Below are 305 nucleotides of genomic sequence, written 5' to 3'. Positions count from 1 at the left end.
TGCTCCTTGACAATTAGCAAGGAGATCGACAATTAGCAAGGTGTGAAAATATATTGACGGTAGGTATAGAGATAGGTAATTGGGATACAATAACAATAGTAATATTTGTGAAAGCCAATTAATGTGTAAAGTGTAGAGGTGGATAAATATTGTAGGATAAAATGGGAGAATAGTGATAATGGTGATGGTAATTGGTAATGATGGAGGCATTAATTATAATCATGATGAGAATTAAAAGAGTCAGTAGTAAAAGAGATCAGTTTAATATGTCTTTTTTATTTTACGTTATATATGCAGACTTAATT

Source organism: Penaeus monodon, chromosome 19 (assembly GCF_015228065.2).
Source record: "Penaeus monodon isolate SGIC_2016 chromosome 19, NSTDA_Pmon_1, whole genome shotgun sequence".
Classification (NCBI taxonomy): Eukaryota; Metazoa; Arthropoda; class Malacostraca; order Decapoda; family Penaeidae; genus Penaeus; species Penaeus monodon.
This window is presented reverse-complemented; position numbering follows the sequence as displayed.